This window comes from Schistocerca americana, chromosome 8 (genome assembly GCF_021461395.2).
Source record: "Schistocerca americana isolate TAMUIC-IGC-003095 chromosome 8, iqSchAmer2.1, whole genome shotgun sequence".
Lineage (NCBI taxonomy): Eukaryota > Metazoa > Arthropoda > Insecta > Orthoptera > Acrididae > Schistocerca > Schistocerca americana.
This window is the reverse complement of record NC_060126.1, coordinates 69775534-69797084: the sequence shown is the minus strand read 5'-3', so window position 1 is coordinate 69797084 and position 21551 is coordinate 69775534. Positions and strand designations below refer to the sequence as shown.

Below are 21551 nucleotides of genomic sequence, written 5' to 3'. Positions count from 1 at the left end.
CCTAAAGTTGCGTGGAGGAGACGTATTTCTGGACGCATACACACGTAGTGGATCGTTGAGGTGTGTCCGGTATGGTCTAGTGGCTAGGATACCTGGCTTTCACCCAGGAGGCCCGGGTTCGATTCCCGGTACCTGAACGTGAATTCTCGGGGCTGAGATGAGAAAACTTCTCACGGCCGTTTTTCGTCTTCGTGGAGCTGCTGCTCTGGGTTCCAAGTATAAGGTGAGAGAAAGTCAAGGAAAAGAGATACATCCTCACGTTAATGGCGGGACCGTTTTGAAGGGAGAGGAGACGGTTTTGCGGTTTTGGACTGCTGATGCGACACTGTTGCATTGCCCGTTAGCTCAGTGGGCTGTAGCGTCGTGCTAGTAACGCGTCGGTCATGGGTTCAATCCCTCCACGGGCCATTCCATTTTCTCCCCTAATAGGAAATGCTGCCTCCTGCGAGACTCTGCCAGGCAGATTCTAAATGATGTGCACATCCAGCTAGAAGTCTGAACGTTTCGCTAAGGGGTTGCCAACGGCCAGCTCACTTTCAATTAATGAAGTTAAGCAGACGTTTGCGTGGTTAGTGAGTGGATGGGTGATCGTCCGGGAACTCTGCGTGCTATTGGACCCTTCCATTTCAACCCCCACCCTCCTCCTTTTATGCTACAGTGTTGACGTGCTATGATGCCTCCCTAAGCAATTTAAATTACGTTAACGAACATATGATCCACAATTTAATGAGGCTGTTTGCAAAAAGAGCGCAAGGAAAGTGCAAGAACGACTTTGGCAATAACAGAACCGTACGAATCAACAGATAATTTCTCAAATGTGTAGATAACACTGTGCGAAGCAGTGAGATTTCCGAAATTTGTAAATGAAAGTTTAGCTTTTCGTATTGAAAAGGAAAAGTACTCTTGATTACTTTATTTCTCGCAGCCGATTGTCGTACTTCTCCTGTCATATCGGCCCCACCGCCGAGCGGCAGCGAGCGGCAGTCGAGCAAAGTCGGGCCAAGTCGACACACGATGAAGTGAAATTAATCCACTTAGCTGGAACGAGGCAGGAGACGAGGAGATACTACCTGTGCCGCGACACGTGGCAATTTCGAGGATCGCATGGTCTAGAACACACACTATTGCGCTACGCAAAAATGACAATCCTCCTGCGGTGGCCGGGAATCGAACACGGATCAACTGCTTGGGAAGCAACCATGCTGACCGTTACACCACCACCGCATTGCGCTGCAGGCTTCCTGTGTCGCGGTGCGTTGTCGCCCCTGCTGCCACCAGAGGATCAAGCGACCCTGCTGCAGGCGCTCTGCCCGCCGGCACATCGGAACGCGGTGCCACGTTGCTTCCAGGGCGATGCACTGTAACTAGACGCAGCATTGACTTCCGCCGAGAAATCCACCCTTTCATGTACGGCATGGTGGGAAAACAATTCTGAAATTAGAACTTCTTAGTGAGGCTGCGGTGGCGAGTATTCCTGTATGCCTCGGTGGCGCAGTGGGCTGCGCATGTCATTATCTTAAGGGCGTACGTTCTATCCTCAACTCAGCCATCTCATTTTCTCTCCACGACGGTGAAAGGCACAGCATAGCTTTTGCGAGGTAAGGCCGTATTTGCCGTTTATTACCACCTAGGCTACTTTGCGTCAACGTGTGTTTGTTTCCAGTTATTACTAATTACAGTTTTGCTAGTTGCACTCGAGACTGAAAGCGATGTTTGCCTAGTATGACTTGCGCGCTTTGGGAGTGAGTAAGCGGGATCGTGGTGGCGGACAGAGTTCAGCGTTGGCGCCAGATTCGGCCCTAAAGTTGCGTGGAGGAGACGTATTTCTGGACGCATACACACGTAGTGGATCGTTGAGGTGTGTCCGGTATGGTCTAGTGGCTAGGATACCTGGCTTTCACCCAGGAGGCCCGGGTTCGATTCCCGGTACCTGAACGTGAATTCTCGGGGCTGAGATGAGAAAACTTCTCACGGCCGTTTTTCGTCTTCGTGGAGCTGCTGCTCTGGGTTCCAAGTATAAGGTGAGAGAAAGTCAAGGAAAAGAGATACATCCTCACGTTAATGGCGGGGCCGTTTTGAAGGGAGAGGAGACGGTTTTGCGGTTTTGGACTGCTGATGCGACACTGTTGCATTGCCCGTTAGCTCAGTGGGCTGTAGCGTCGTGCTAGTAACGCGTAGGTCATGGGTTCCTTCCCTCCACGGGCCATTCCATTTTCTCCCCTAATAGGAAATGCTGCCTCCTGCGAGACTCTGCCAGGCAGATTCTAAATGATGTGCACATCCAGCTAGAAGTCTGAACGTTTCGCTAAGGGGTTGCCAACGGCCAGCTCACTTTCAATTAATGAAGTTAAGCAGACGTTTGCGTGGTTAGTGAGTGGATGGGTGATCGTCCGGGAACTCTGCGTGCTATTGGACCCTTCCATTTCAACCCCCACCCTCCTCCTTTTATGCTACAGTGTTGACGTGCTATGATGCCTCCCTAAGCAATTTAAATTACGTTAACGAACATATGATCGACAATTTAATGAGGCTGTTTGCAAAAAGAGCGCAAGGAAAGTGCAAGAACGACTTTGGCAACAACAGAACCGTACGAATCAACAGATAATTTCTCAAATGTGTAGATAACACTGTGCGAAGCAGTGAGATTTCCGAAATTTGTAAATGAAAGTTTAGCTTTTCGTATTGAAAAGGAAAAGTACTCTTGATTACTTTATTTCTCGCAGCCGATTGTCGTACTTCTCCTGTCATATCGGCCCCACCGCCGAGCGGCAGCGAGTGGCAGTCGAGCAAAGTCGGGCCAAGTCGACACACGATGAAGTGAAATTAATCCACTTAGCTGGAACGAGGCAGGAGACGAGGAGATACTACCTGTGCCGCGACACGTGGCAATTTCGAGGTTCGCATGGTCTAGAACACACACTATTGCGCTACGCAAAAATGACAATCCTCCTGCGGTGGCCGGGAATCGAACACGGATCAACTGCTTGGGAAGCAACCATGCTGACCGTTACACCACCACCGCATTGCGCTGCAGGCTTCCTGTGTCGCGGTGCGTTGTCGCCCCTGCTGCCACCAGAGGATCAAGCGACCCTGCTGCAGGCGCTCTGCCCGCCGGCACATCGGAACGCGGTGCCACGTTGCTTCCAGGGCGATGCACTGTAACTAGACGCAGCATTGACTTCCGCCGAGAAATCCACCCTTTCATGTACGGCATGGTGGGAAAACAATTCTGAAATTAGAACTTCTTAGTGAGGCTGCGGTGGCGAGTATTCCTGTATGCCTCGGTGGCGCAGTGGGCTGCGCATGTCATTATCTTAAGGGCGTACGTTCTATCCTCAACTCAGCCATCTCATTTTCTCTCCACGACGGTGAAAGGCACAGCATAGCTTTTGCGAGGTAAGGCCGTATTTGCCGTTTATTACCACCTAGGCTACTTTGCGTCAACGTGTGTTTGTTTCCAGTTATTACTAATTACAGTTTTGCTAGTTGCACTCGAGACTGAAAGCGATGTTTGCCTAGTATGACTTGCGCGCTTTGGGAGTGAGTAAGCGGGATCGTGGTGGCGGACAGAGTTCAGCGTTGGCGCCAGATTCGGCCCTAAAGTTGCGTGGAGGAGACGTATTTCTGGACGCATACACACGTAGTGGATCGTTGAGGTGTGTCCGGTATGGTCTAGTGGCTAGGATACCTGGCTTTCACCCAGGAGGCCCGGGTTCGATTCCCGGTACCTGAACGTGAATTCTCGGGGCTGAGATGAGAAAACTTCTCACGGCCGTTTTTCGTCTTCGTGGAGCTGCTGCTCTGGGTTCCAAGTATAAGGTGAGAGAAAGTCAAGGAAAAGAGATACATCCTCACGTTAATGGCGGGACCGTTTTGAAGGGAGAGGAGACGGTTTTGCGGTTTTGGACTGCTGATGCGACACTGTTGCATTGCCCGTTAGCTCAGTGGGCTGTAGCGTCGTGCTAGTAACGCGTCGGTCATGGGTTCAATCCCTCCACGGGCCATTCCATTTTCTCCCCTAATAGGAAATGCTGCCTCCTGCGAGACTCTGCCAGGCAGATTCTAAATGATGTGCACATCCAGCTAGAAGTCTGAACGTTTCGCTAAGGGGTTGCCAACGGCCAGCTCACTTTCAATTAATGAAGTTAAGCAGACGTTTGCGTGGTTAGTGAGTGGATGGGTGATCGTCCGGGAACTCTGCGTGCTATTGGACCCTTCCATTTCAACCCCCACCCTCCTCCTTTTATGCTACAGTGTTGACGTGCTATGATGCCTCCCTAAGCAATTTAAATTACGTTAACGAACATATGATCGACAATTTAATGAGGCTGTTTGCAAAAAGAGCGCAAGGAAAGTGCAAGAACGACTTTGGCAACAACAGAACCGTACGAATCAACAGATAATTTCTCAAATGTGTAGATAACACTGTGCGAAGCAGTGAGATTTCCGAAATTTGTAAATGAAAGTTTAGCTTTTCGTATTGAAAAGGAAAAGTACTCTTGATTACTTTATTTCTCGCAGCCGATTGTCGTACTTCTCCTGTCATATCGGCCCCACCGCCGAGCGGCAGCGAGTGGCAGTCGAGCAAAGTCGGGCCAAGTCGACACACGATGAAGTGAAATTAATCCACTTAGCTGGAACGAGGCAGGAGACGAGGAGATACTACCTGTGCCGCGACACGTGGCAATTTCGAGGTTCGCATGGTCTAGAACACACACTATTGCGCTACGCAAAAATGACAATCCTCCTGCGGTGGCCGGGAATCGAACACGGATCAACTGCTTGGGAAGCAACCATGCTGACCGTTACACCACCACCGCATTGCGCTGCAGGCTTCCTGTGTCGCGGTGCGTTGTCGCCCCTGCTGCCACCAGAGGATCAAGCGACCCTGCTGCAGGCGCTCTGCCCGCCGGCACATCGGAACGCGGTGCCACGTTGCTTCCAGGGCGATGCACTGTAACTAGACGCAGCATTGACTTCCGCCGAGAAATCCACCCTTTCATGTACGGCATGGTGGGAAAACAATTCTGAAATTAGAACTTCTTAGTGAGGCTGCGGTGGCGAGTATTCCTGTATGCCTCGGTGGCGCAGTGGGCTGCGCATGTCATTATCTTAAGGGCGTACGTTCTATCCTCAACTCAGCCATCTCATTTTCTCTCCACGACGGTGAAAGGCACAGCATAGCTTTTGCGAGGTAAGGCCGTATTTGCCGTTTATTACCACCTAGGCTACTTTGCGTCAACGTGTGTTTGTTTCCAGTTATTACTAATTACAGTTTTGCTAGTTGCACTCGAGACTGAAAGCGATGTTTGCCTAGTATGACTTGCGCGCTTTGGGAGTGAGTAAGCGGGATCGTGGTGGCGGACAGAGTTCAGCGTTGGCGCCAGATTCGGCCCTAAAGTTGCGTGGAGGAGACGTATTTCTGGACGCATACACACGTAGTGGATCGTTGAGGTGTGTCCGGTATGGTCTAGTGGCTAGGATACCTGGCTTTCACCCAGGAGGCCCGGGTTCGATTCCCGGTACCTGAACGTGAATTCTCGGGGCTGAGATGAGAAAACTTCTCACGGCCGTTTTTCGTCTTCGTGGAGCTGCTGCTCTGGGTTCCAAGTATAAGGTGAGAGAAAGTCAAGGAAAAGAGATACATCCTCACGTTAATGGCGGGACCGTTTTGAAGGGAGAGGAGACGGTTTTGCGGTTTTGGACTGCTGATGCGACACTGTTGCATTGCCCGTTAGCTCAGTGGGCTGTAGCGTCGTGCTAGTAACGCGTCGGTCATGGGTTCAATCCCTCCACGGGCCATTCCATTTTCTCCCCTAATAGGAAATGCTGCCTCCTGCGAGACTCTGCCAGGCAGATTCTAAATGATGTGCACATCCAGCTAGAAGTCTGAACGTTTCGCTAAGGGGTTGCCAACGGCCAGCTCACTTTCAATTAATGAAGTTAAGCAGACGTTTGCGTGGTTAGTGAGTGGATGGGTGATCGTCCGGGAACTCTGCGTGCTATTGGACCCTTCCATTTCAACCCCCACCCTCCTCCTTTTATGCTACAGTGTTGACGTGCTATGATGCCTCCCTAAGCAATTTAAATTACGTTAACGAACATATGATCGACAATTTAATGAGGCTGTTTGCAAAAAGAGCGCAAGGAAAGTGCAAGAACGACTTTGGCAATAACAGAACCGTACGAATCAACAGATAATTTCTCAAATGTGTAGATAACACTGTGCGAAGCAGTGAGATTTCCGAAATTTGTAAATGAAAGTTTAGCTTTTCGTATTGAAAAGGAAAAGTACTCTTGATTACTTTATTTCTCGCAGCCGATTGTCGTACTTCTCCTGTCATATCGGCCCCACCGCCGAGCGGCAGCGAGCGGCAGTCGAGCAAAGTCGGGCCAAGTCGACACACGATGAAGTGAAATTAATCCACTTAGCTGGAACGAGGCAGGAGACGAGGAGATACTACCTGTGCCGCGACACGTGGCAATTTCGAGGATCGCATGGTCTAGAACACACACTATTGCGCTACGCAAAAATGACAATCCTCCTGCGGTGGCCGGGAATCGAACACGGATCAACTGCTTGGGAAGCAACCATGCTGACCGTTACACCACCACCGCATTGCGCTGCAGGCTTCCTGTGTCGCGGTGCGTTGTCGCCCCTGCTGCCACCAGAGGATCAAGCGACCCTGCTGCAGGCGCTCTGCCCGCCGGCACATCGGAACGCGGTGCCACGTTGCTTCCAGGGCGATGCACTGTAACTAGACGCAGCATTGACTTCCGCCGAGAAATCCACCCTTTCATGTACGGCATGGTGGGAAAACAATTCTGAAATTAGAACTTCTTAGTGAGGCTGCGGTGGCGAGTATTCCTGTATGCCTCGGTGGCGCAGTGGGCTGCGCATGTCATTATCTTAAGGGCGTACGTTCTATCCTCAACTCAGCCATCTCATTTTCTCTCCACGACGGTGAAAGGCACAGCATAGCTTTTGCGAGGTAAGGCCGTATTTGCCGTTTATTACCACCTAGGCTACTTTGCGTCAACGTGTGTTTGTTTCCAGTTATTACTAATTACAGTTTTGCTAGTTGCACTCGAGACTGAAAGCGATGTTTGCCTAGTATGACTTGCGCGCTTTGGGAGTGAGTAAGCGGGATCGTGGTGGCGGACAGAGTTCAGCGTTGGCGCCAGATTCGGCCCTAAAGTTGCGTGGAGGAGACGTATTTCTGGACGCATACACACGTAGTGGATCGTTGAGGTGTGTCCGGTATGGTCTAGTGGCTAGGATACCTGGCTTTCACCCAGGAGGCCCGGGTTCGATTCCCGGTACCTGAACGTGAATTCTCGGGGCTGAGATGAGAAAACTTCTCACGGCCGTTTTTCGTCTTCGTGGAGCTGCTGCTCTGGGTTCCAAGTATAAGGTGAGAGAAAGTCAAGGAAAAGAGATACATCCTCACGTTAATGGCGGGGCCGTTTTGAAGGGAGAGGAGACGGTTTTGCGGTTTTGGACTGCTGATGCGACACTGTTGCATTGCCCGTTAGCTCAGTGGGCTGTAGCGTCGTGCTAGTAACGCGTAGGTCATGGGTTCCTTCCCTCCACGGGCCATTCCATTTTCTCCCCTAATAGGAAATGCTGCCTCCTGCGAGACTCTGCCAGGCAGATTCTAAATGATGTGCACATCCAGCTAGAAGTCTGAACGTTTCGCTAAGGGGTTGCCAACGGCCAGCTCACTTTCAATTAATGAAGTTAAGCAGACGTTTGCGTGGTTAGTGAGTGGATGGGTGATCGTCCGGGAACTCTGCGTGCTATTGGACCCTTCCATTTCAACCCCCACCCTCCTCCTTTTATGCTACAGTGTTGACGTGCTATGATGCCTCCCTAAGCAATTTAAATTACGTTAACGAACATATGATCCACAATTTAATGAGGCTGTTTGCAAAAAGAGCGCAAGGAAAGTGCAAGAACGACTTTGGCAATAACAGAACCGTACGAATCAACAGATAATTTCTCAAATGTGTAGATAACACTGTGCGAAGCAGTGAGATTTCCGAAATTTGTAAATGAAAGTTTAGCTTTTCGTATTGAAAAGGAAAAGTACTCTTGATTACTTTATTTCTCGCAGCCGATTGTCGTACTTCTCCTGTCATATCGGCCCCACCGCCGAGCGGCAGCGAGCGGCAGTCGAGCAAAGTCGGGCCAAGTCGACACACGATGAAGTGAAATTAATCCACTTAGCTGGAACGAGGCAGGAGACGAGGAGATACTACCTGTGCCGCGACACGTGGCAATTTCGAGGATCGCATGGTCTAGAACACACACTATTGCGCTACGCAAAAATGACAATCCTCCTGCGGTTGCCGGGAATCGAACACGGATCAACTGCTTGGGAAGCAACCATGCTGACCGTTACACCACCACCGCATTGCGCTGCAGGCTTCCTGTGTCGCGGTGCGTTGTCGCCCCTGCTGCCACCAGAGGATCAAGCGACCCTGCTGCAGGCGCTCTGCCCGCCGGCACATCGGAACGCGGTGCCACGTTGCTTCCAGGGCGATGCACTGTAACTAGACGCAGCATTGACTTCCGCCGAGAAATCCACCCTTTCATGTACGGCATGGTGGGAAAACAATTCTGAAATTAGAACTTCTTAGTGAGGCTGCGGTGGCGAGTATTCCTGTATGCCTCGGTGGCGCAGTGGGCTGCGCATGTCATTATCTTAAGGGCGTACGTTCTATCCTCAACTCAGCGATCCCATTTTCTCTCCACGACGGTGAAAGGCACAGCATAGCTTTTGCGAGGTAAGGCCGTATTTGCCGTTTATTACCACCTAGGCTACTTTGCGTCAACGTGTGTTTGTTTCCAGTTATTACTAATTACAGTTTTGCTAGTTGCACTCGAGACTGAAAGCGATGTTTGCCTAGTATGACTTGCGCGCTTTGGGAGTGAGTAAGCGGGATCGTGGTGGCGGACAGAGTTCAGCGTTGGCGCCAGATTCGGCCCTAAAGTTGCGTGGAGGAGACGTATTTCTGGACGCATACACACGTAGTGGATCGTTGAGGTGTGTCCGGTATGGTCTAGTGGCTAGGATACCTGGCTTTCACCCAGGAGGCCCGGGTTCGATTCCCGGTACCTGAACGTGAATTCTCGGGGCTGAGATGAGAAAACTTCTCACGGCCGTTTTTCGTCTTCGTGGAGCTGCTGCTCTGGGTTCCAAGTATAAGGTGAGAGAAAGTCAAGGAAAAGAGATACATCCTCACGTTAATGGCGGGGCCGTTTTGAAGGGAGAGGAGACGGTTTTGCGGTTTTGGACTGCTGATGCGACACTGTTGCATTGCCCGTTAGCTCAGTGGGCTGTAGCGTCGTGCTAGTAACGCGTAGGTCATGGGTTCCTTCCCTCCACGGGCCATTCCATTTTCTCCCCTAATAGGAAATGCTGCCTCCTGCGAGACTCTGCCAGGCAGATTCTAAATGATGTGCACATCCAGCTAGAAGTCTGAACGTTTCGCTAAGGGGTTGCCAACGGCCAGCTCACTTTCAATTAATGAAGTTAAGCAGACGTTTGCGTGGTTAGTGAGTGGATGGGTGATCGTCCGGGAACTCTGCGTGCTATTGGACCCTTCCATTTCAACCCCCACCCTCCTCCTTTTATGCTACAGTGTTGACGTGCTATGATGCCTCCCTAAGCAATTTAAATTACGTTAACGAACATATGATCCACAATTTAATGAGGCTGTTTGCAAAAAGAGCGCAAGGAAAGTGCAAGAACGACTTTGGCAATAACAGAACCGTACGAATCAACAGATAATTTCTCAAATGTGTAGATAACACTGTGCGAAGCAGTGAGATTTCCGAAATTTGTAAATGAAAGTTTAGCTTTTCGTATTGAAAAGGAAAAGTACTCTTGATTACTTTATTTCTCGCAGCCGATTGTCGTACTTCTCCTGTCATATCGGCCCCACCGCCGAGCGGCAGCGAGCGGCAGTCGAGCAAAGTCGGGCCAAGTCGACACACGATGAAGTGAAATTAATCCACTTAGCTGGAACGAGGCAGGAGACGAGGAGATACTACCTGTGCCGCGACACGTGGCAATTTCGAGGATCGCATGGTCTAGAACACACACTATTGCGCTACGCAAAAATGACAATCCTCCTGCGGTGGCCGGGAATCGAACACGGATCAACTGCTTGGGAAGCAACCATGCTGACCGTTACACCACCACCGCATTGCGCTGCAGGCTTCCTGTGTCGCGGTGCGTTGTCGCCCCTGCTGCCACCAGAGGATCAAGCGACCCTGCTGCAGGCGCTCTGCCCGCCGGCACATCGGAACGCGGTGCCACGTTGCTTCCAGGGCGATGCACTGTAACTAGACGCAGCATTGACTTCCGCCGAGAAATCCACCCTTTCATGTACGGCATGGTGGGAAAACAATTCTGAAATTAGAACTTCTTAGTGAGGCTGCGGTGGCGAGTATTCCTGTATGCCTCGGTGGCGCAGTGGGCTGCGCATGTCATTATCTTAAGGGCGTACGTTCTATCCTCAACTCAGCCATCTCATTTTCTCTCCACGACGGTGAAAGGCACAGCATAGCTTTTGCGAGGTAAGGCCGTATTTGCCGTTTATTACCACCTAGGCTACTTTGCGTCAACGTGTGTTTGTTTCCAGTTATTACTAATTACAGTTTTGCTAGTTGCACTCGAGACTGAAAGCGATGTTTGCCTAGTATGACTTGCGCGCTTTGGGAGTGAGTAAGCGGGATCGTGGTGGCGGACAGAGTTCAGCGTTGGCGCCAGATTCGGCCCTAAAGTTGCGTGGAGGAGACGTATTTCTGGACGCATACACACGTAGTGGATCGTTGAGGTGTGTCCGGTATGGTCTAGTGGCTAGGATACCTGGCTTTCACCCAGGAGGCCCGGGTTCGATTCCCGGTACCTGAACGTGAATTCTCGGGGCTGAGATGAGAAAACTTCTCACGGCCGTTTTTCGTCTTCGTGGAGCTGCTGCTCTGGGTTCCAAGTATAAGGTGAGAGAAAGTCAAGGAAAAGAGATACATCCTCACGTTAATGGCGGGGCCGTTTTGAAGGGAGAGGAGACGGTTTTGCGGTTTTGGACTGCTGATGCGACACTGTTGCATTGCCCGTTAGCTCAGTGGGCTGTAGCGTCGTGCTAGTAACGCGTAGGTCATGGGTTCCTTCCCTCCACGGGCCATTCCATTTTCTCCCCTAATAGGAAATGCTGCCTCCTGCGAGACTCTGCCAGGCAGATTCTAAATGATGTGCACATCCAGCTAGAAGTCTGAACGTTTCGCTAAGGGGTTGCCAACGGCCAGCTCACTTTCAATTAATGAAGTTAAGCAGACGTTTGCGTGGTTAGTGAGTGGATGGGTGATCGTCCGGGAACTCTGCGTGCTATTGGACCCTTCCATTTCAACCCCCACCCTCCTCCTTTTATGCTACAGTGTTGACGTGCTATGATGCCTCCCTAAGCAATTTAAATTACGTTAACGAACATATGATCCACAATTTAATGAGGCTGTTTGCAAAAAGAGCGCAAGGAAAGTGCAAGAACGACTTTGGCAATAACAGAACCGTACGAATCAACAGATAATTTCTCAAATGTGTAGATAACACTGTGCGAAGCAGTGAGATTTCCGAAATTTGTAAATGAAAGTTTAGCTTTTCGTATTGAAAAGGAAAAGTACTCTTGATTACTTTATTTCTCGCAGCCGATTGTCGTACTTCTCCTGTCATATCGGCCCCACCGCCGAGCGGCAGCGAGCGGCAGTCGAGCAAAGTCGGGCCAAGTCGACACACGATGAAGTGAAATTAATCCACTTAGCTGGAACGAGGCAGGAGACGAGGAGATACTACCTGTGCCGCGACACGTGGCAATTTCGAGGATCGCATGGTCTAGAACACACACTATTGCGCTACGCAAAAATGACAATCCTCCTGCGGTTGCCGGGAATCGAACACGGATCAACTGCTTGGGAAGCAACCATGCTGACCGTTACACCACCACCGCATTGCGCTGCAGGCTTCCTGTGTCGCGGTGCGTTGTCGCCCCTGCTGCCACCAGAGGATCAAGCGACCCTGCTGCAGGCGCTCTGCCCGCCGGCACATCGGAACGCGGTGCCACGTTGCTTCCAGGGCGATGCACTGTAACTAGACGCAGCATTGACTTCCGCCGAGAAATCCACCCTTTCATGTACGGCATGGTGGGAAAACAATTCTGAAATTAGAACTTCTTAGTGAGGCTGCGGTGGCGAGTATTCCTGTATGCCTCGGTGGCGCAGTGGGCTGCGCATGTCATTATCTTAAGGGCGTACGTTCTATCCTCAACTCAGCCATCCCATTTTCTCTCCACGACGGTGAAAGGCACAGCATAGCTTTTGCGAGGTAAGGCCGTATTTGCCGTTTATTACCACCTAGGCTACTTTGCGTCAACGTGTGTTTGTTTCCAGTTATTACTAATTACAGTTTTGCTAGTTGCACTCGAGACTGAAAGCGATGTTTGCCTAGTATGACTTGCGCGCTTTGGGAGTGAGTAAGCGGGATCGTGGTGGCGGACAGAGTTCAGCGTTGGCGCCAGATTCGGCCCTAAAGTTGCGTGGAGGAGACGTATTTCTGGACGCATACACACGTAGTGGATCGTTGAGGTGTGTCCGGTATGGTCTAGTGGCTAGGATACCTGGCTTTCACCCAGGAGGCCCGGGTTCGATTCCCGGTACCTGAACGTGAATTCTCGGGGCTGAGATGAGAAAACTTCTCACGGCCGTTTTTCGTCTTCGTGGAGCTGCTGCTCTGGGTTCCAAGTATAAGGTGAGAGAAAGTCAAGGAAAAGAGATACATCCTCACGTTAATGGCGGGGCCGTTTTGAAGGGAGAGGAGACGGTTTTGCGGTTTTGGACTGCTGATGCGACACTGTTGCATTGCCCGTTAGCTCAGTGGGCTGTAGCGTCGTGCTAGTAACGCGTAGGTCATGGGTTCCTTCCCTCCACGGGCCATTCCATTTTCTCCCCTAATAGGAAATGCTGCCTCCTGCGAGACTCTGCCAGGCAGATTCTAAATGATGTGCACATCCAGCTAGAAGTCTGAACGTTTCGCTAAGGGGTTGCCAACGGCCAGCTCACTTTCAATTAATGAAGTTAAGCAGACGTTTGCGTGGTTAGTGAGTGGATGGGTGATCGTCCGGGAACTCTGCGTGCTATTGGACCCTTCCATTTCAACCCCCACCCTCCTCCTTTTATGCTACAGTGTTGACGTGCTATGATGCCTCCCTAAGCAATTTAAATTACGTTAACGAACATATGATCGACAATTTAATGAGGCTGTTTGCAAAAAGAGCGCAAGGAAAGTGCAAGAACGACTTTGGCAATAACAGAACCGTACGAATCAACAGATAATTTCTCAAATGTGTAGATAACACTGTGCGAAGCAGTGAGATTTCCGAAATTTGTAAATGAAAGTTTAGCTTTTCGTATTGAAAAGGAAAAGTACTCTTGATTACTTTATTTCTCGCAGCCGATTGTCGTACTTCTCCTGTCATATCGGCCCCACCGCCGAGCGGCAGCGAGCGGCAGTCGAGCAAAGTCGGGCCAAGTCGACACACGATGAAGTGAAATTAATCCACTTAGCTGGAACGAGGCAGGAGACGAGGAGATACTACCTGTGCCGCGACACGTGGCAATTTCGAGGTTCGCATGGTCTAGAACACACACTATTGCGCTACGCAAAAATGACAATCCTCCTGCGGTGGCCGGGAATCGAACACGGATCAACTGCTTGGGAAGCAACCATGCTGACCGTTACACCACCACCGCATTGCGCTGCAGGCTTCCTGTGTCGCGGTGCGTTGTCGCCCCTGCTGCCACCAGAGGATCAAGGACCCTGCTGCAGGCGCTCTGCCCGCCGGCACATCGGAACGCGGTGCCACGTTGCTTCCAGGGCGATGCACTGTAACTAGACGCAGCATTGACTTCCGCCGAGAAATCCACCCTTTCATGTACGGCATGGTGGGAAAACAATTCTGAAATTAGAACTTCTTAGTGAGGCTGCGGTGGCGAGTATTCCTGTATGCCTCGGTGGCGCAGTGGGCTGCGCATGTCATTATCTTAAGGGCGTACGTTCTATCCTCAACTCAGCCATCTCATTTTCTCTCCACGACGGTGAAAGGCACAGCATAGCTTTTGCGAGGTAAGGCCGTATTTGCCGTTTATTACCACCTAGGCTACTTTGCGTCAACGTGTGTTTGTTTCCAGTTATTACTAATTACAGTTTTGCTAGTTGCACTCGAGACTGAAAGCGATGTTTGCCTAGTATGACTTGCGCGCTTTGGGAGTGAGTAAGCGGGATCGTGGTGGCGGACAGAGTTCAGCGTTGGCGCCAGATTCGGCCCTAAAGTTGCGTGGAGGAGACGTATTTCTGGACGCATACACACGTAGTGGATCGTTGAGGTGTGTCCGGTATGGTCTAGTGGCTAGGATACCTGGCTTTCACCCAGGAGGCCCGGGTTCGATTCCCGGTACCTGAACGTGAATTCTCGGGGCTGAGATGAGAAAACTTCTCACGGCCGTTTTTCGTCTTCGTGGAGCTGCTGCTCTGGGTTCCAAGTATAAGGTGAGAGAAAGTCAAGGAAAAGAGATACATCCTCACGTTAATGGCGGGGCTGTTTTGAAGGGAGAGGAGACGGTTTTGCGGTTTTGGACTGCTGATGCGACACTGTTGCATTGCCCGTTAGCTCAGTGGGCTGTAGCGTCGTGCTAGTAATGCATAGGTCATGGGTTCCTTCCCTCCACGGGCCATTCCATTTTCTCCCCTAATAGGAAATGCTGCCTCCTGCGAGACTCTGCCAGGCAGATTCTAAATGATGTGCACATCCAGCTAGAAGTCTGAACGTTTCGCTAAGGGGTTGCCAACGGCCAGCTCACTTTCAATTAATGAAGTTAAGCAGACGTTTGCGTGGTTAGTGAGTGGATGGGTGATCGTCCGGGAACTCTGCGTGCTATTGGACCCTTCCATTTCAACCCCCACCCTCCTCCTTTTATGCTACAGTGTTGACGTGCTATGATGCCTCCCTAAGCAATTTAAATTACGTTAACGAACATATGATCGACAATTTAATGAGGCTGTTTGCAAAAAGAGCGCAAGGAAAGTGCAAGAACGACTTTGGCAATAACAGAACCGTACGAATCAACAGATAATTTCTCAAATGTGTAGATAACACTGTGCGAAGCAGTGAGATTTCCGAAATTTGTAAATGAAAGTTTAGCTTTTCGTATTGAAAAGGAAAAGTACTCTTGATTACTTTATTTCTCGCAGCCGATTGTCGTACTTCTCCTGTCATATCGGCCCCACCGCCGAGCGGCAGCGAGCGGCAGTCGAGCAAAGTCGGGCCAAGTCGACACACGATGAAGTGAAATTAATCCACTTAGCTGGAACGAGGCAGGAGACGAGGAGATACTACCTGTGCCGCGACACGTGGCAATTTCGAGGTTCGCATGGTCTAGAACACACACTATTGCGCTACGCAAAAATGACAATCCTCCTGCGGTGGCCGGGAATCGAACACGGATCAACTGCTTGGGAAGCAACCATGCTGACCGTTACACCACCACCGCATTGCGCTGCAGGCTTCCTGTGTCGCGGTGCGTTGTCGCCCCTGCTGCCACCAGAGGATCAAGCGACCCTGCTGCAGGCGCTCTGCCCGCCGGCACATCGGAACGCGGTGCCACGTTGCTTCCAGGGCGATGCACTGTAACTAGACGCAGCATTGACTTCCGCCGAGAAATCCACCCTTTCATGTACGGCATGGTGGGAAAACAATTCTGAAATTAGAACTTCTTAGTGAGGCTGCGGTGGCGAGTATTCCTGTATGCCTCGGTGGCGCAGTGGGCTGCGCATGTCATTATCTTAAGGGCGTACGTTCTATCCTCAACTCAGCCATCTCATTTTCTCTCCACGACGGTGAAAGGCACAGCATAGCTTTTGCGAGGTAAGGCCGTATTTGCCGTTTATTACCACCTAGGCTACTTTGCGTCAACGTGTGTTTGTTTCCAGTTATTACTAATTACAGTTTTGCTAGTTGCACTCGAGACTGAAAGCGATGTTTGCCTAGTATGACTTGCGCGCTTTGGGAGTGAGTAAGCGGGATCGTGGTGGCGGACAGAGTTCAGCGTTGGCGCCAGATTCGGCCCTAAAGTTGCGTGGAGGAGACGTATTTCTGGACGCATACACACGTAGTGGATCGTTGAGGTGTGTCCGGTATGGTCTAGTGGCTAGGATACCTGGCTTTCACCCAGGAGGCCCGGGTTCGATTCCCGGTACCTGAACGTGAATTCTCGGGGCTGAGATGAGAAAACTTCTCACGGCCGTTTTTCGTCTTCGTGGAGCTGCTGCTCTGGGTTCCAAGTATAAGGTGAGAGAAAGTCAAGGAAAAGAGATACATCCTCACGTTAATGGCGGGGCCGTTTTGAAGGGAGAGGAGACGGTTTTGCGGTTTTGGACTGCTGATGCGACACTGTTGCATTGCCCGTTAGCTCAGTGGGCTGTAGCGTCGTGCTAGTAACGCGTAGGTCATGGGTTCCTTCCCTCCACGGGCCATTCCATTTTCTCCCCTAATAGGAAATGCTGCCTCCTGCGAGACTCTGCCAGGCAGATTCTAAATGATGTGCACATCCAGCTAGAAGTCTGAACGTTTCGCTAAGGGGTTGCCAACGGCCAGCTCACTTTCAATTAATGAAGTTAAGCAGACGTTTGCGTGGTTAGTGAGTGGATGGGTGATCGTCCGGGAACTCTGCGTGCTATTGGACCCTTCCATTTCAACCCCCACCCTCCTCCTTTTATGCTACAGTGTTGACGTGCTATGATGCCTCCCTAAGCAATTTAAATTACGTTAACGAACATATGATCCACAATTTAATGAGGCTGTTTGCAAAAAGAGCGCAAGGAAAGTGCAAGAACGACTTTGGCAATAACAGAACCGTACGAATCAACAGATAATTTCTCAAATGTGTAGATAACACTGTGCGAAGCAGTGAGATTTCCGAAATTTGTAAATGAAAGTTTAGCTTTTCGTATTGAAAAGGAAAAGTACTCTTGATTACTTTATTTCTCGCAGCCGATTGTCGTACTTCTCCTGTCATATCGGCCCCACCGCCGAGCGGCAGCGAGCGGCAGTCGAGCAAAGTCGGGCCAAGTCGACACACGATGAAGTGAAATTAATCCACTTAGCTGGAACGAGGCAGGAGACGAGGAGATACTACCTGTGCCGCGACACGTGGCAATTTCGAGGTTCGCATGGTCTAGAACACACACTATTGCGCTACGCAAAAATGACAATCCTCCTGCGGTGGCCGGGAATCGAACACGGATCAACTGCTTGGGAAGCAACCATGCTGACCGTTACACCACCACCGCATTGCGCTGCAGGCTTCCTGTGTCGCGGTGCGTTGTCGCCCCTGCTGCCACCAGAGGATCAAGGACCCTGCTGCAGGCGCTCTGCCCGCCGGCACATCGGAACGCGGTGCCACGTTGCTTCCAGGGCGATGCACTGTAACTAGACGCAGCATTGACTTCCGCCGAGAAATCCACCCTTTCATGTACGGCATGGTGGGAAAACAATTCTGAAATTAGAACTTCTTAGTGAGGCTGCGGTGGCGAGTATTCCTGTATGCCTCGGTGGCGCAGTGGGCTGCGCATGTCATTATCTTAAGGGCGTACGTTCTATCCTCAACTCAGCCATCTCATTTTCTCTCCACGACGGTGAAAGGCACAGCATAGCTTTTGCGAGGTAAGGCCGTATTTGCCGTTTATTACCACCTAGGCTACTTTGCGTCAACGTGTGTTTGTTTCCAGTTATTACTAATTACAGTTTTGCTAGTTGCACTCGAGACTGAAAGCGATGTTTGCCTAGTATGACTTGCGCGCTTTGGGAGTGAGTAAGCGGGATCGTGGTGGCGGACAGAGTTCAGCGTTGGCGCCAGATTCGGCCCTAAAGTTGCGTGGAGGAGACGTATTTCTGGACGCATACACACGTAGTGGATCGTTGAGGTGTGTCCGGTATGGTCTAGTGGCTAGGATACCTGGCTTTCACCCAGGAGGCCCGGGTTCGATTCCCGGTACCTGAACGTGAATTCTCGGGGCTGAGATGAGAAAACTTCTCACGGCCGTTTTTCGTCTTCGTGGAGCTGCTGCTCTGGGTTCCAAGTATAAGGTGAGAGAAAGTCAAGGAAAAGAGATACATCCTCACGTTAATGGCGGGGCTGTTTTGAAGGGAGAGGAGACGGTTTTGCGGTTTTGGACTGCTGATGCGACACTGTTGCATTGCCCGTTAGCTCAGTGGGCTGTAGCGTCGTGCTAGTAATGCATAGGTCATGGGTTCCTTCCCTCCACGGGCCATTCCATTTTCTCCCCTAATAGGAAATGCTGCCTCCTGCGAGACTCTGCCAGGCAGATTCTAAATGATGTGCACATCCAGCTAGAAGTCTGAACGTTTCGCTAAGGGGTTGCCAACGGCCAGCTCACTTTCAATTAATGAAGTTAAGCAGACGTTTGCGTGGTTAGTGAGTGGATGGGTGATCGTCCGGGAACTCTGCGTGCTATTGGACCCTTCCATTTCAACCCCCACCCTCCTCCTTTTATGCTACAGTGTTGACGTGCTATGATGCCTCCCTAAGCAATTTAAATTACGTTAACGAACATATGATCGACAATTTAATGAGGCTGTTTGCAAAAAGAGCGCAAGGAAAGTGCAAGAACGACTTTGGCAATAACAGAACCGTACGAATCAACAGATAATTTCTCAAATGTGTAGATAACACTGTGCGAAGCAGTGAGATTTCCGAAATTTGTAAATGAAAGTTTAGCTTTTCGTATTGAAAAGGAAAAGTACTCTTGATTACTTTATTTCTCGCAGCCGATTGTCGTACTTCTCCTGTCATATCGGCCCCACCGCCGAGCGGCAGCGAGCGGCAGTCGAGCAAAGTCGGGCCAAGTCGACACACGATGAAGTGAAATTAATCCACTTAGCTGGAACGAGGCAGGAGACGAGGAGATACTACCTGTGCCGCGACACGTGGCAATTTCGAGGTTCGCATGGTCTAGAACACACACTATTGCGCTACGCAAAAATGACAATCCTCCTGCGGTGGCCGGGAATCGAACACGGATCAACTGCTTGGGAAGCAACCATGCTGACCGTTACACCACCACCGCATTGCGCTGCAGGCTTCCTGTGTCGCGGTGCGTTGTCGCCCCTGCTGCCACCAGAGGATCAAGCGACCCTGCTGCAGGCGCTCTGCCCGCCGGCACATCGGAACGCGGTGCCACGTTGCTTCCAGGGCGATGCACTGTAACTAGACGCAGCATTGACTTCCGCCGAGAAATCCACCCTTTCATGTACGGCATGGTGGGAAAACAATTCTGAAATTAGAACTTCTTAGTGAGGCTGCGGTGGCGAGTATTCCTGTATGCCTCGGTGGCGCAGTGGGCTGCGCATGTCATTATCTTAAGGGCGTACGTTCTATCCTCAACTCAGCCATCTCATTTTCTCTCCACGACGGTGAAAGGCACAGCATAGCTTTTGCGAGGTAAGGCCGTATTTGCCGTTTATTACCACCTAGGCTACTTTGCGTCAACGTGTGTTTGTTTCCAGTTATTACTAATTACAGTTTTGCTAGTTGCACTCGAGACTGAAAGCGATGTTTGCCTAGTATGACTTGCGCGCTTTGGGAGTGAGTAAGCGGGATCGTGGTGGCGGACAGAGTTCAGCGTTGGCGCCAGATTCGGCCCTAAAGTTGCGTGGAGGAGACGTATTTCTGGACGCATACACACGTAGTGGATCGTTGAGGTGTGTCCGGTATGGTCTAGTGGCTAGGATACCTGGCTTTCACCCAGGAGGCCCGGGTTCGATTCCCGGTACCTGAACGTGAATTCTCGGGGCTGAGATGAGAAAACTTCTCACGGCCGTTTTTCGTCTTCGTGGAGCTGCTGCTCTGGGTTCCAAGTATAAGGTGAGAGAAAGTCAAGGAAAAGAGATACATCCTCACGTTAATGGCGGGGCTGTTTTGAAGGGAGAGGAGACGGTTTTGCGGTTTTGGACTGCTGATGCGACACTGTTGCATTGCCCGTTAGCTCAGTGGGCTGTAGCGTCGTGCTAGTAATGCATAGGTCATGGGTTCCTTCCCTCCACGGGCCATTCCATTTTCTCCCCTAATAGGAAATGCTGCCTCCTGCGAGACTCTGCCAGGCAGATTCTAAATGATGTGCACATCCAGCTAGAAGTCTGAACGTTTCGCTAAGGGGTTGCCAACGGCCAGCTCACTTTCAATTAATGAAGTTAAGCAGACGTTTGCGTGGTTAGTGAGTGGATGGGTGATCGTCCGGGAACTCTGCGTGCTATTGGACCCTTCCATTTCAACCCCCCACCCTCCTCCTTTTATGCTACAGTGTTGACGTGCTATGATGCCTCCCTAAGCAATTTAAATTACGTTAACGAACATATGATCGACAATTTAATGAGGCTGTTTGCAAAAAGAGCGCAAGGAAAGTGCAAGAACGACTTTGGCAATAACAGAACCGTACGAATCAACAGATAATTTCTCAAATGTGTAGATAACACTGTGCGAAGCAGTGAGATTTCCGAAATTTGTAAATGAAAGTTTAGCTTTTCGTATTGAAAAGGAAAAGTACTCTTGATTACTTTATTTCTCGCAGCCGATTGTCGTACTTCTCCTGTCATATCGGCCCCACCGCCGAGCGGCAGCGAGCGGCAGTCGAGCAAAGTCGGGCCAAGTCGACACACGATGAAGTGAAATTAATCCACTTAGCTGGAACGAGGCAGGAGACGAGGAGATACTACCTGTGCCGCGACACGTGGCAATTTCGAGGTTCGCATGGTCTAGAACACACACTATTGCGCTACGCAAAAATGACAATCCTCCTGCGGTGGCCGGGAATCGAACACGGATCAACTGCTTGGGAAGCAACCATGCTGACCGTTACACCACCACCGCATTGCGCTGCAGGCTTCCTGTGTCGCGGTGCGTTGTCGCCCCTGCTGCCACCAGAGGATCAAGCGACCCTGCTGCAGGCGCTCTGCCCGCCGGCACATCGGAACGCGGTGCCACGTTGCTTCCAGGGCGATGCACTGTAACTAGACGCAGCATTGACTTCCGCCGAGAAATCCACCCTTTCATGTACGGCATGGTGGGAAAACAATTCTGAAATTAGAACTTCTTAGTGAGGCTGCGGTGGCGAGTATTCCTGTATGCCTCGGTGGCGCAGTGGGCTGCGCATGTCATTATCTTAAGGGCGTACGTTCTATCCTCAACTCAGCCATCTCATTTTCTCTCCACGACGGTGAAAGGCACAGCATAGCTTTTGCGAGGTAAGGCCGTATTTGCCGTTTATTACCACCTAGGCTACTTTGCGTCAACGTGTGTTTGTTTCCAGTTATTACTAATTACAGTTTTGCTAGTTGCACTCGAGACTGAAAGCGATGTTTGCCTAGTATGACTTGCGCGCTTTGGGAGTGAGTAAGCGGGATCGTGGTGGCGGACAGAG

At 50.8% G+C, this 21551-nt stretch overlaps 22 non-coding genes across 22 annotated transcripts; 12 read left to right on the top strand and 10 right to left on the bottom strand.

Annotated features, from left to right (window-relative positions):
• The first annotated feature begins 65 nt into the window (after positions 1 to 65).
• On the top strand, positions 66 to 137 carry Trnae-uuc. Its single transcript has one exon. It is a non-coding gene; the product is annotated as a tRNA-Glu (tRNA).
• A 1015-nt stretch (positions 138 to 1152) lies between these two features.
• Trnag-ccc lies at positions 1153 to 1224 on the bottom strand. The gene has a single exon. It is a non-coding gene; the product is annotated as a tRNA-Gly (tRNA).
• A 639-nt stretch (positions 1225 to 1863) lies between these two features.
• Trnae-uuc lies at positions 1864 to 1935 on the top strand. Its single transcript has one exon. It is a non-coding gene; the product is annotated as a tRNA-Glu (tRNA).
• Positions 1936 to 2950: 1015 nt separating this feature from the next.
• On the bottom strand, positions 2951 to 3022 carry Trnag-ccc. Its single transcript has one exon. It is a non-coding gene; the product is annotated as a tRNA-Gly (tRNA).
• Positions 3023 to 3661: 639 nt separating this feature from the next.
• Positions 3662 to 3733, top strand: Trnae-uuc. The gene has a single exon. It is a non-coding gene; the product is annotated as a tRNA-Glu (tRNA).
• A 1015-nt stretch (positions 3734 to 4748) lies between these two features.
• Positions 4749 to 4820, bottom strand: Trnag-ccc. Its single transcript has one exon. It is a non-coding gene; the product is annotated as a tRNA-Gly (tRNA).
• A 639-nt stretch (positions 4821 to 5459) lies between these two features.
• Trnae-uuc lies at positions 5460 to 5531 on the top strand. Its single transcript has one exon. It is a non-coding gene; the product is annotated as a tRNA-Glu (tRNA).
• A 1015-nt stretch (positions 5532 to 6546) lies between these two features.
• On the bottom strand, positions 6547 to 6618 carry Trnag-ccc. Its single transcript has one exon. It is a non-coding gene; the product is annotated as a tRNA-Gly (tRNA).
• A 639-nt stretch (positions 6619 to 7257) lies between these two features.
• Trnae-uuc lies at positions 7258 to 7329 on the top strand. Its single transcript has one exon. It is a non-coding gene; the product is annotated as a tRNA-Glu (tRNA).
• A 1726-nt stretch (positions 7330 to 9055) lies between these two features.
• Trnae-uuc lies at positions 9056 to 9127 on the top strand. The gene has a single exon. It is a non-coding gene; the product is annotated as a tRNA-Glu (tRNA).
• A 1015-nt stretch (positions 9128 to 10142) lies between these two features.
• Trnag-ccc lies at positions 10143 to 10214 on the bottom strand. The gene has a single exon. It is a non-coding gene; the product is annotated as a tRNA-Gly (tRNA).
• A 639-nt stretch (positions 10215 to 10853) lies between these two features.
• Trnae-uuc lies at positions 10854 to 10925 on the top strand. Its single transcript has one exon. It is a non-coding gene; the product is annotated as a tRNA-Glu (tRNA).
• Positions 10926 to 12651: 1726 nt separating this feature from the next.
• On the top strand, positions 12652 to 12723 carry Trnae-uuc. The gene has a single exon. It is a non-coding gene; the product is annotated as a tRNA-Glu (tRNA).
• A 1015-nt stretch (positions 12724 to 13738) lies between these two features.
• Positions 13739 to 13810, bottom strand: Trnag-ccc. The gene has a single exon. It is a non-coding gene; the product is annotated as a tRNA-Gly (tRNA).
• Positions 13811 to 14448: 638 nt separating this feature from the next.
• On the top strand, positions 14449 to 14520 carry Trnae-uuc. Its single transcript has one exon. It is a non-coding gene; the product is annotated as a tRNA-Glu (tRNA).
• A 1015-nt stretch (positions 14521 to 15535) lies between these two features.
• On the bottom strand, positions 15536 to 15607 carry Trnag-ccc. The gene has a single exon. It is a non-coding gene; the product is annotated as a tRNA-Gly (tRNA).
• A 639-nt stretch (positions 15608 to 16246) lies between these two features.
• Positions 16247 to 16318, top strand: Trnae-uuc. Its single transcript has one exon. It is a non-coding gene; the product is annotated as a tRNA-Glu (tRNA).
• A 1015-nt stretch (positions 16319 to 17333) lies between these two features.
• Trnag-ccc lies at positions 17334 to 17405 on the bottom strand. Its single transcript has one exon. It is a non-coding gene; the product is annotated as a tRNA-Gly (tRNA).
• Positions 17406 to 18043: 638 nt separating this feature from the next.
• Trnae-uuc lies at positions 18044 to 18115 on the top strand. The gene has a single exon. It is a non-coding gene; the product is annotated as a tRNA-Glu (tRNA).
• A 1015-nt stretch (positions 18116 to 19130) lies between these two features.
• Trnag-ccc lies at positions 19131 to 19202 on the bottom strand. The gene has a single exon. It is a non-coding gene; the product is annotated as a tRNA-Gly (tRNA).
• Positions 19203 to 19841: 639 nt separating this feature from the next.
• Positions 19842 to 19913, top strand: Trnae-uuc. The gene has a single exon. It is a non-coding gene; the product is annotated as a tRNA-Glu (tRNA).
• Positions 19914 to 20929: 1016 nt separating this feature from the next.
• Trnag-ccc lies at positions 20930 to 21001 on the bottom strand. Its single transcript has one exon. It is a non-coding gene; the product is annotated as a tRNA-Gly (tRNA).
• Between the last annotated feature and the right edge of the window lie 550 nt (positions 21002 to 21551).